The 12,670-nt window shown below is 42.3% G+C and overlaps 1 protein-coding gene across 2 annotated transcripts in view; it reads left to right on the forward strand.

Annotated features, from left to right (window-relative positions):
• The first annotated feature begins 521 nt into the window (after positions 1 to 521).
• The window catches only part of LOC124721242 (nuclear hormone receptor FTZ-F1 beta), a 411,982-nt gene continuing 399,833 nt past the window's right edge, over positions 522 to 12,670 (forward strand). For both annotated transcript variants that reach the window (XM_047246101.1, XM_047246102.1), the window contains exon 1: positions 522 to 850. The gene's annotated coding sequence lies outside the window, so the exon portion shown is untranslated. The remainder of the gene's footprint in view (positions 851 to 12,670) is intronic.

Below are 12,670 nucleotides of genomic sequence, written 5' to 3' on the forward strand. Positions count from 1 at the left end.
TATTCTTCCGCCCGAAGCTCAATGCCCGCGCTTCCTTCAGATGCGCTGTTCGAAGCGAGGTAGTAGAAGCGAGTGAACAGCCCTGAAGAACGTGGCGAGAACGATGCAGGCTACAGCAGCATCGTGATTCTGCATTAACAACTGTTCTAACACAAAGGTAAGGAAAGGCAGCATTTCCTAACGAGACTTGGCTGGCAGTAACGCAACCTTCAGAAGGTGACAGTGCGCCCGGACAGGCCTCCGCGGTGTTATCTGGTTCTATTCGTGGAGCTTTAAGTTCGCGCAGGCACCCAACATGGCGGAGAGCGCTCCCCCCACCATCACTGCGCGGTCCCCCTCCACTGGGTGGGCGGGCCAGACCACAAACGGACCGCCTCCCCACTCACGACGTACTACAAGTGTCCGGTGCATTAAAAGCCCGTGAAAAAGCAAGACCGTAAGATGTTCGTAACCCTTCGGCGCATTTCGGCTGCATTCGGGACGAAGAACCACTTCTTTCGGCGCTGGCCAGCAGACGCTTCGTGTCAGACAGTATTATTGTTGCCGCGTGCGCGAAGGTTTGAGTAGCAGATGTGTCTCGCGGTATGCTAATTATTTATGCCGTCGCCACATTCTGTATCTCTAGCATCGCAATCGAGCTGCTGGGAGGGACTGTCAATTCGGAACACGTGTGCGCTGTGTTTGTGACATGAAGTGAAAATTGGCCAATTTAACAAAAATAAATAAAAAAAGGTGTGGTTATAATTAATTGTTGAACCTGCATTACATTTTACTAAACATAACAGTGAAGAGTAATAAACACATTTTTCTACTCGTTGGGAAACAATACAGAGGCAAAAAGGCGGCTGCGGTAAGTTTTTAAACATTTTTTCAAATTAGAATTTACATCGTTTCATGTCGAATACACTTACTATATTTTTAAAATACCATGAGAACTTAGTGCTCTGCCCTCGTGGAGGTAACCAACCGTGTGTGCCTGTATTTCAAACTGATTTTCTTTTCTTTGTATTGTTGTCGCCGGTAGTTCGTGAATTTCTGCTGGAACTTTTAGTTGTGATGACAGGTACCACTGCGAGAATTTATTTCCTTGTTTCTCCTGAGTTACATTTTACTGTTATTTTTACAGCTGTCGTTATCTGTGTTTTCCGGTTTCCAAATAGTTATCGAATCATGAAAGTAACAATGCTCAGATATGTCATACCCACGCGGGGAAACAACCATGCACCGCTACCGTGCATCTAAACCGATTGAAATTTGGGCTTTGATTCCGCCTTAAACATGTGTTTCAAATGTGGAAATTGATGAATGTATCGTGTGGAGTTTATATAATTTTCAAGCGTAATTTTAATTTCCTCGTTATGTCACGAAATAGGTACATATACTTTGGGATTTGTGTTTGGATCGTGGAACTAACACGTAAGAACAGCTGTTTCATGCAGCTCCCGCTTCGGTATGCCCTATTGTCACAATCACAGAAAGAAATATTCATTTCGCAACCGATTACGTTACCAGAATTGAGGAATTTTGTTATGTGAGACTAGCACCGTTTTAGAATGTAGGGAAAGATGAAAAAAGAAATGTTTTTAATTAAATAGAAAAACTGTGATGGAAATAATTATTTCGTAATAAAGAGTAACCAAACTACTTTCTAACTTGTGTAAGTCGCAGGAGCCTGGTAGTTTGAATTAAACATTTGCCTGTCTCGATGATAGCGGTTGCGGATAAATGTGTATTGTGTATTTCATTCTGTTTTAAATTCAGTGCCAGCAGAATTTGTCACTGACCAGTAAATGGTTTCATAGGTAGTCAAAAATTTTAGCAGTTATTGATACAACAACATTCTTTTTACATTATAAATATTGGTTCAAAGAGAATAGCTGATGGGCAGACAACAGTGAGAATTAGCCTTGTAGAATTAAATTGTATTCTGCATTCGTTTGTATACTAAATTGCCGAAAAATACAACACTGTTGAGTATTATAGGATACCACCTTTTTTAATGTTATACCAGTTACGTGTAGTAATTTTTATTGTGCAACAAACTTATATTTTGTACAGATACGAATAGAAGTGTTATTTGTTGAAAATTATATCAGGATATGGAGAACAGTTCGTAATTGGGAGAGAGTGATATGCGTGGTGAACGCATTAGATTGTAATTGTTTATTAGTCTGCCAGTTGATGCGTGTGACTGAATGATCTGTCGTTAATTATTGGAATGTACTTCGCCTATCTGTAACGCTTGCGACGGCGCTCTCTTTCGGATTTGTGCACGTGTAAACATTATTTAAAACACAGAGCTAAGAACAAACGAAGTACTCACGCGGCCGCATATTGCGAACTGAACATAGATAGTAGATATATCGCAAAATCGCATAATGCGTACGAGAATGTGGAGGAACTTCCAGTTTTATATCAGTAAATATTGGCGTCCGGGTTTGTCAGGGTCACTGGAACAGGCGTACTCTATTGTCACAGAACAAACAATTTGCTTGTTCTGTTTTCATAGAAACTAAAAAGTAATCCCAGAGTAGTCTGTGTTATAGAGAGAAAATACCAAATAAATTCTTCAGCTGTGGTTTTTAGATTTTCATATTGTTTGCAGCTCTAGAAAATTTTAGGGTACCGTATTCCATGAAGAGATGTTGAAATATGAAGCGCAACACGCGGCGTGTTTCAAGACTATCTAACATCAAAAGAATTAACTTTGATTTGAAATAGCGCTTCTGACTAGCGTCGTTAAAGAATCCTAGTTACAAATATAGAGAAACTGTAGATAAAATGCATTTAAATGTGACATATGTTGAGTAACAGAGGCAGTTCGTACTTGAGAAGGAACAGGGAACAGTAAGATACAGCACAAAACCAGTAATCTCAAGTTTCCGTAGATGTAGCTTGCTCATGACGTCAGTATTACATTAGTGTGTTCATTTTCAGGGTTCTGCCGTTAAATTTGGTAAATGTTTCATGTCAGAGATTGACATTTGTTTAATAGCATAAGAGAGTGTTCAGGCAATAATTATCTAGCACGATTATCAGTATTAAATTCACACGTCGTGGACAAAATATTCGCCATTGGTCTAGTACCAAGTGGTATTACTTGTTCCTGGCAGTTATAGTTACAGAATGTAACGCACCCATTTCTTATGTGGATTTGCGAGCATCACTTATCAAATGTGCACGTGGCCAGTAGAGCATATATATCCGTACTTTGACTTCATTCACCCGAGGACGAGTTCTAATATCAGATCACTGTTTCTGTTGTGGTTGTTTAGAGAAATGCATAGAACAAGATGTAAAAACTATTTCGGTGCCATCAGATTTCCTCGAAATGAAATATAGGAAATCGCATTATCGGGAATATCTGCTTTCTCTATCCTATATCTGCAAATTTGACGAGGTGAGCTGCCGAAAGAGTATTCTCATTCATCGGCAGTGTGGACGAGCTCTGGCAAAGACGCGGAGACAAGTAAAGGGCGAAGTAGCATTCAGCTGCCGAACAGGAACGATGGTGACTCACAAGATTCAAGGTGGCGGCGAACTTTCCGCCAGCAGGAAATGCTTGCACCCATCAGCCCGGCTCCTTTGTCGCACGTTGCCTCTCTGTGTTGCCTTTTTACGATAACCAGCAGCGGAGCCGTACTGCTGTGGACATAGACCGGCCTCGCAGATTATGAAACGTGACTAATCGATAATTTAACGGTAGTCGTGACAAGCTTTGTGTTACGCAACATAATGAAGAAATTAAGCTCCCGAAATTTAGACATTGAACTGGAACGCAATGTTTGAATTCAGAGTACCATCTAGCAGATAGGAAGTGGTGGGGAGAGGGGAACGAACGAGTGGAAACTGTCCAGCACAGAGCCTGTTGAATCCGGTAGTTACATGCAAGCCTGGAAGCAGTAATACAGATTGTTTAGTCATACAGGGGCGAACAGGATATGCGGCGAGCGCAAGCTTACAAGGAGAAAGTTTGGCGGTATAAGAGTCGGAAATCACTTTCTTTTCTTTCTCTTTCTTTATAAAGATCGTGAGTGCCATTCATTTCGAACTACAATGCAGGAATAACAGATAAATTATACGTGGGAAGAGGAGGTTAGCAATTTTTCGAGAGTAAATAATCGCTTAATGTGATTCCCAATCTACTTGGTGAGTTGTGACCTTTAGGGTAACATCAAACTTTCATCGATTGTACCATGCACGTGCATTCGTTCTGCGTTTAAGATATTTAGTTTGTGGACGCTGACGAAACCCTCGATGAACATTCATAGCCAGAAACTGCAGCATCTTACTGGTAAGAAATTGTCCCACGTCTTGTAATTCTCTGTTTGATTTCGAGTTTGCTTGGAAAAAAAATTCTAAAAGATCTGGAACTTTGTGAAGCCCACTTGTATTTTACAAGCGTAGTGAGGCTGGGGATAAGAATACGGAATATCGTATGCATCAGTCGGCCAGGTAATTTACGAACTGTAAAATAGCGCCCAACCCGGACTCCTGTAGACAAAATTAAACAGCATTGCACAGGATCTGGGTTGTCGCCGTGTATAGACTTTCTTCTGGAATACACGGCCGGGGCAACATTTCAGTCATAGTTACCTTTTATTAAGCAAAACCGTTAGTTTACAATACAACTTTTCGTACCGATTATCAACCAGAGACGTAAACTGCGTGGAAAAACCTGCGAAAAGCATAACGTTACCTGTATACATAGTTATCTGCGCCCTTAATACCAACGAATAGTTGTGCGTTGAGCAATTAGGGGATGGCAAACACAGATTTGCTCGAGGAAAGAAAGAAATGCAGCTCCTAAAGAAAAGGTTCATATGCGGCAGTCGTTGGCAGACATAACTTTAAAGGTAGTGCAACGAAACCAACGTTAAACTTGTATTCGACGCTATGGTCTTATATAGCTCTTTTTTATACCCTTATAGCGACACAGTATAAGACGCATTACTAGAGTCAACTTTGTTACATGTCTGTGTCTGTCGGTGGCAGTATCTCAAAAGCAGAACTACTTAGCTCAGAGATGGTCGCCATTGTAACGATATATGTTGATGTAGCATTCTTTCTAGGATTAGCAGACTGAAAAGCCAAACTAACAGCTTATGTTAAAGAAATGAAGATAAGTTGTCGAGTCCGTCCGCGTTATGCATCGAAATGCCAACTCTTATGACGCTGACACAACGGAAGCTATGCTGGCTACTGAAACTTAGAAACATCCCTAGTTTCAGAGCCAACATCGTTGTCATCTATTTACGAAACCTGATCCAGAGTCGTGGCTGCGCATATGTAAGGATTGTCTGAGTCACATCTGTTATTCCGTGACACTTTCAAGCGCGAATACTATAATGTGTAAGCTATTCATTTCACAATTTCCTTTGTGTTGCAAGGACACTTGATGCTACAGCCATGTGAGCTCTAGTCGGTATCCAGGGATCCGCGCTGACAGTGTCGAGAAGTGTGTTTGTCCCGGTAAGGGATTTTAGCACGTCTGTTCCTCCATCGTGCATCAAGCATTCCACAAAACGTAGCTTCATATGTCTCTCGGGTTCGTGCAGAACCACGCTTAAATAGGCAGTCTCAGCCGCTACCCTTCAGCAGGGACGCTGGTGTGTACAAGTGGAAAGAGCTTCGAATCTCCCAGCGATAAATATCGATATGTATTAACAAGAACTGTAAAACACGAGGAACAATCAGTTCTCCAGAATCGACTTAGCAGCTCTTTTTATGATGGTAGCTGCTGGCGGGCCGGTTATTCTTCGTCTTTTACTGACCCTGATAATACACATCGATAAAACGGATTCGCACTAGACTAACTTTGGATCGCTCTATCGAATATGTTCGTAAAATTCCGCTTTAAAAATAATTTTGATTGTAACCGGAAACAAACCGACGCTTTACACCGACGCCGGGCGACGAATGAAAGGCGTTTGTTTGCGCTGACCCCAGCTACACGTAAAAAAAAAAAAAAAATGCAAATATCAACCGAAACACCAGAGAAAATGCGGCCGACATCTCTTAGGAGAGACACCCTTCATATGCTACGCAAGCAACTGCACAGTACAGGAAAGATGGTGCTTCATTGTCTGCCACTTTCTCATTTGGAAATATGATTCCTAAGGACTCGTAATCTGTCTTATCTTTTTATCGTAGGTCCCGCGGGAGGTATGTAGTAGACGCGGCAGAATTGCTACTTTGCCTTCCTCGATTATCAATCTTTTAAATATACCTCATCATTTTTCCAAATATTTCCCACTGAAGTTCACTCTTCAACTCCGTCACACAAACTGTATCGGCTGTTACAATCCAGGCAATGCGTCTCTGAAAAACTTCGATGTCTGTTGCCATGCCTATTAGAAATTGACTCCAACCAGTGCGGTACGGGTGGTAATAGCCGTTTGTATGCGGTTTCTTGTACAGAAGCATCCTGTTTTTCAGAATTCACCCAAAAAATGTAAATTTCCCTTTCCTAATACAGATTTCTCGTCTTCGTTCCACATCATATCACTTCGGGGTATTAGCCCCATACAGGAGTCTGTGACTAATCTTGTTATAAGAGTCTTTCCCTTTTTGTTCAAAACTGCATGCATGCGTTAGTCGTTCACTTTCAGAAGTGACCAATAGTGCTGGGGAGAGAGGTACCCGCAGTAACAACATATCCATGCTCATCTTGCGCATTGGACTGTACATTTTGTCTTATGTGGGTTCCCGGATTTAGCCATTTGACGCACATAATGCGTCATGGTTTCACTTTGTGCCCGTTTGTGGAGACGGAGCTGCATTCGAACGATTGTGACAACACTGAAGAACATCTAACAACGGAAGCTGGAGTCAAATAGACTATTATAGAATGCCATAATACGAGTATATCAAAGATTCCGCGAAAACATGATACAGGTAGTTTTCAACTGTCATCGCACTGTCAGTATTATACAGTCTGTTTGTTGGCCTTTAAGTAAATATTATTTATTTTTATATGTAACGTCTCAGGTGGAATTGTCTCTCTCCATCACCTTTCGTGTTTGCAGTGTTCTGTACGTAATAATTATATTCCACGCGCTAATACTTTGTTGTTTACATGTCTTCAACTTTCCGTTTCTTTACGAGGCCTCGCTAGAACACACGGCCGGATATGGGAAAAAATTCGCGTGAAAATTATAATGGTTTCCTTGTAATTTGCCCTTGTCAGTAAATAACGATCTTTATTTACTTTTCCCTTTATCAGTTTTCGTGTTTGTATCTGCATGGTGTTCCGTAATTGCTGCCACGCACTTCTAGAGGATGTAAGGGGACTTGGTACATAAAGGTTTATATGGAAAGCACGTCCGAAAACTTCATTTTCATGAGCCCATGAGCGTCAAATCTGCTCATGTGTTCAACTTTGATGACTTTCAGATCTCCCTGTAGCCTGTGTAAGTGAAGACTGCAAAGTCGCTACTTGTTTCGGACTGAAGGGAAACTGGAGGTCCTCCCATAACCGGTTCAGCGAACTGGTTCTCAGGTCGGAAGTGGTCGAAGGGCGTATCACCTTGTAGATCGACTACAGATTCTGCCGTTTCGGGAGCTAAGGAGCGTCCGCGATGCCTTCATCGTGTCTTAAGAGTACGGCAGATGGCCGTGCGGAGCTTTCGGCGTGTGGCGCTTAAGGGAAGCAGAATTCAGAAAACGAACTTCGTGGACAACTCCTCAATGCAAGTAGCATTTCTCTGTTTCGCCCGTCTCTACGTTACAGAGGCTTCATTGATTACATTTTTTCTTCTTTTTTTGGCGGCTTTGATGTGTGATAAGGTGTGATCTTCATACTGAACTTTTCCCTCCCGATTTCAGTGCTTAATATTCGTTTTCTGCTGCTTTGTAAATCTTAAATACAGATTATATCGCAATTAAGGAGTCGAATTTTAGTTCTTGCCATTGTTATGATACTGCCCTCCCTGTTCACGTACATCCCCATGATTAGCTTCGCTTAATCAACATTCGGAGAGATTGCTTGATTCACACTTGCAAGAAAGATCGAGTTAGTTGCTTCCGAGGCCATACGGCCCGGCATCACTTTCATTGGGTTCCATTTGTTAGCGGAAGCCGTGGACAGACGAGGTGTAAAGCCACAACGTCCTGAAGGATCTTTCTTTGTGTAGTTAACAGTCTTTTTATCTGTCATCTGAAATCATCATTGATCAAGTACAGTGATTTAGGAAAAGACAGATATACATGAAGAGCTGAAAGTATGGACGATACTGAAGATCGTACGTCTGATGCAGATATGATCCATTTTAAATAGAGGTGCAGGTATCTGAAACACACGGTGTCCGGCACGTTGATAATTTGAATTTTTCCACCATATCGTTTGTCGAGTGAGGTGAAGTGCTAACTAAAACACTGGACTGTTATTCATGGCTAATGTGGTTAAAATATTCGTAAGGCCATCCAAATTGTCGATGGTTTCCGTAAATCACTTCGATTGAATGCCTTAAAATTAATACTACCTATTTCCCACAGAAACCTAGCGAAACGGTAGTTTCTAACTTTCCTTGTGATTCGATGAGGTTGGGTAAAAAACGATTCTACTGGCAAAAATGCAAACCAGGAAAGGATTACTTGCCCGCGTATCTTTTCATGCTTTCAGGTAGCTCTATCTTGAATGGTATTGGGAAGCAGATACCCGAAACGAACCGAACCAGCCAATTTTCTCGAAAATTTTTCGTCCTAATTTTTCCCGATAAAATACATTTCTGGCTAACTTTTACGGACAAACTGAATGGTGAACCTTTCATTGCTTGGATTCTCACTGCAAAACGTAAAAGTGGTCAACTTCAAAATTTCAAACGGGAGGCTGGTACAAAATCAGACTCTTGGAAGAGAGCTCTTAAGACTGAACGTTTTCTTTAGTCTAGGATGTTTTCTCATGTTGCGCCATTTCGTTATCCTCAAGGTAATAATCCTGACGTTGACAAGTTGAGCAACGCCTTAGGAAGGAAATAAATTACTACAGAAAATAATGGATGTACTTTTTTCTTCTATTTTCTTGCTCTTTCGACCTGTCAGTGGTCGTCGTCAGATTGTCGTATATATAAGGGACGATCAAAAAATTTCCGTTCCAATGCCAGACTAATCCCTTGCGTACATGTCCCTGCTTATATACCGGCAGAGGAGTTGCGCTAGACCACGTTTACGCAGGAGCAACGTCCTGAAACGGAAGTTTCCGTTAGAATGCCACAGTAGCTCCATGCCTACATTCGGTTCTTATATACCGCCATAGGAGTTGAACAGGGTCGCATATACGGTGCAGCAGTGTCCTGAAACATAAACTTTTTGATCGCCGATTATACTTTTAGGAATATAGCACTTAAAACTGATCTTTCTTATTTTTAAGTTTCAAATGATTTTCTGTTTAGCGATAGAACAAAGATTTATGATTTTAGTGTTCGAGTAGCCTTTTTGTACCGATTTTGTGAGGAAAGGCACCACTGCCTAATTCCGAATTACTATGATATATTATAGTAATATAATATGCACATTGGGTACTCCGAAGTATGTCTGCAGCTGGCTACGACTGATAGAATACCGAATTTGGCCTTTAATTTTATCCCTCGTTGGAGGACTTTGGTGGCATAGTATGTCTAGGATGCCACTCCGCTTTTTAAAGAAAATGTAAAAAAATATACGTGAGGTTTTAAGCCAGGTGACCTTGGCGGAGACAATGCTGGTTTTCTGTTTAAAAAAAACACCTGCTCTTCAAGTAAAACAAGCCTGCCATCCATCTTTTTTCAACACTCACAGTGGTGCTGCTAATGGAATGTCTGATGGCAACATGGTCATTTTTGGCAGCAGAAATTAAAAGTTACTGCTCACTACAAAACTATAAGAAAGTACAAAAAAAAAAAAAGGTTTCATTCGTACTACGACATCGAAACACGTATTTTGACGCACATCCATCCCAACAAATAGTCTGTTTCTCTCATAAAGCACTGTTCTACTCAGCGGGGACGTTCTTTGATGATGTCTCTGAATGGGTGCATTAGACCAAATTGTTTTATCGAAAAAGCACAGTTTTAGGAGCTATATCCAACAACACTAATGTTGCACCATCTCTCCATAGGAAATTCTGAATCTAATTTCGTTTCCTCACATTTCCAACAGATTCCAGCGGATGCAAGGTTCGAAATTCGTCCTCAAACTTCGGCGGAAAGCCTCTCACGTCATAACTTGTCAGCCAGGGCTATGGAATACTTTTATCGATATTATTGTCTGAATACCGTTGTGTGTCTCTTTTAAACAGATTAACTGTATTTTTTGTATCGGATGCCAGGTCACTTGCGTTCTTTCAAATTAATAATCTCGGTACCGTAACCAAATAACTGTTTATGAAATGGACGCTATGACGCCTTTGGATATTCATCACATGTTGGTGAATATTTATAAGAAATTTGCTCCTTCATTTTTAAAAGTTAGGTATTACAAATGGCTCAAATGGCTCTGAGCACTATGGGACATAACTTCTGAGGTCATCAGTCCCTTAGAACTTAGAACTACTTAAACCTAACTAACCTAAGGACATCACACACACCCATGCCCGAGGCAGGATTCCAACCTGCTACCGTAGCGGTCGCGTGGTTTCAGACTGCAGCGCCTAGAACCGCTCGGCCACACCGGCCGGCCTAGAAATTACATTTCAGAATTTCGTCGTGAGTGTACTTCTCTTCAGGATGACTGGCGTAAAGGAAATACCATAACTGCAACCGTGTATGAAAGCTTCGAAAAAAAGTACAGTATGGCGTTAGAAGATCGGCGATTAAAGGTGTGGGGATTTTCTGACGCCACAGGTATACCAGGAGAAAGAGTACGGTGCATTTTACACGAAGAAGTATATTTAAGGAAGCTTTGTATCAGGTGGATGAATTCTGACCAAAATAAATCCGAAAAATCGTATTTATAAGTAATATTTAGGCCGCTTTAAAACGTATCCATCTATTTTTGTGCGTCAACTCGTTACCGTGAATAAGACACGGATCTAGAGCTTCACGCCAGAAACGATACCACAGACAAGTGTGACGTATATTTCATGTGCTGGGAATATTGTGGACAGTGTTTCGTGGCCTTCGAAACGGACTCCTGTCATTGATTTCTTTGCAAAGGGCAAATAACTGCCCTACCAACTGCATTACGTGACATTAGGCCCGAACTGAAGAAAAGAGTACATGTTTTACATGAAAATACGCCTGCGAGTAAAAGTGTTTCAACAATGAGAAAAATGAGCGATTTCAAGGACGAAAAATTTGAGCATCGAGGTAAGACAATTGACTTGCGGTCGTGAGAACGGTGATTCGAATTCCCACCCGATCATGTAGATTTAGTGTTTCCGTGATACACTGGAGTAGTTCTTTAGAAAAGAACGCGATCGGTTTCCTTCCATATCCTTCCAGCAGTCCAAGATTTTGTTGTTTCTCTAATCACTTCGTCGTCAATGGGACAATAAACCCTAAACTCCCTTCATTTTTATTACAGCAGCGCCAAATTCATCAACAACAAAAAATGTTCAAATGTGTGTGAAACCTTATGGGACTTAACTGCTAAGGTCATCAGTCCCTAAGCTTACAAATTACTTAACCTAAGTTATCCTAAGGACAAACACACACAACCATGCCCATTATCGTGCTACAGTGGTTTGAGGAGCATTGTAGCGAAGTCACTTTGATGTCTCGCCGACCAAATTCGCCTGATATAAATCCTAAGGAACACATGTAGGTCGCTATCGGACACCGTAATCGCGTATGCAGATCATCCGCCCGTTACTTTCGCGAATTACATGACGTGTGTGCAGACATACACTCCTGGAAATTGAAATAAGAACACTGTGAATTCATTGTCCCAGGAAGGGCAAACTTTATTGACACATTCCTGGGGTCAGATACATCACATGATCACACTGACAGAACCACAGGCACATAGACACAGGCAACAGAGCATGCACAATGTCGGCACTAGTACAGTGTATATCCACCTTTCGCAGCAATGCAGGCTGCTATTCTCCCATGGAGACGATCGTAGAGATGCTGGATGTAGTCCTGTTGAACGGCTTGACATGCCATTTCCACCTGGCTCCTCAGTTGGACCAGCGTTCGTGCTGGACGTGCAGACCGCGTGAGACGACGCTTCATCCAGTCCCAAACATGCTCAATGGGGGACAGATCCGGAGATCTTGCTGGCCAGGGTAGTTGACTTACACCTTCTAGAGCACGTTGGGTGGCACGGGATACATGCGGACGTGCATTGTCCTGTTGGAACAGCAAGTTCCCTTGCCGGTCTAGGAATGGTAGAACGATGGGTTCGATGACGGTTTGGATGTACCGTGCACTATTCAGTGTCCCCTCGACGATCACCAGTGGTGTACGGCCAGTGTAGGAGATCGCTCCCCACACCATGATGCCGGGTGTTGGCTCTGTGTGCCTCGGTCGTATGCAGTCCTGATTGTGGCGCTCACCTGCACGGCGCCAAACACGCATACGACCATCATTGGCACCAAGGCAGAAGCGACTCTCATCGCTGAAGACGACACGTCTCCATTCGTCCCTCCATTCACGCCTGTCGCGACACCACTGGAGGCGGGCTGCACGATGTTGGGGCGTGAGCGGAAGACGGCCTAACGGTGTGCGGGACCGTAGCCCAGCTTCAT

This window comes from Schistocerca piceifrons, chromosome X (assembly GCF_021461385.2).
Source record: "Schistocerca piceifrons isolate TAMUIC-IGC-003096 chromosome X, iqSchPice1.1, whole genome shotgun sequence".
Classification (NCBI taxonomy): Eukaryota; Metazoa; Arthropoda; class Insecta; order Orthoptera; family Acrididae; genus Schistocerca; species Schistocerca piceifrons.